The sequence below is a fragment of the Penaeus monodon genome, chromosome 32 (genome assembly GCF_015228065.2).
Source record: "Penaeus monodon isolate SGIC_2016 chromosome 32, NSTDA_Pmon_1, whole genome shotgun sequence".
NCBI classification, from domain to species: domain Eukaryota; kingdom Metazoa; phylum Arthropoda; class Malacostraca; order Decapoda; family Penaeidae; genus Penaeus; species Penaeus monodon.
Genome location: NC_051417.1, coordinates 20,165,264 through 20,165,485, shown reverse-complemented (window position 1 = coordinate 20,165,485; position 222 = coordinate 20,165,264).

Genomic DNA, 222 nt, shown 5'->3' with positions numbered 1-222 from the left:
GGTGAATGAATGAATAACTTTGCGGAATGGAAGAATTGCTAATTGTGCACATGGATAAAAAAAAAAGTTTTGTGCTTTTATAAGGGTAATTTCCTGCTTTAAGTTAATTTATCATTCCTTTTTTATGACGCCTATATATATTTTTTTCACTATCGCCCCTCCTCTTTTTCCGTGTGAGACAAAAGAGAGAGTGAAAGAGGAAGCTAAGCAACCAAAAAGACA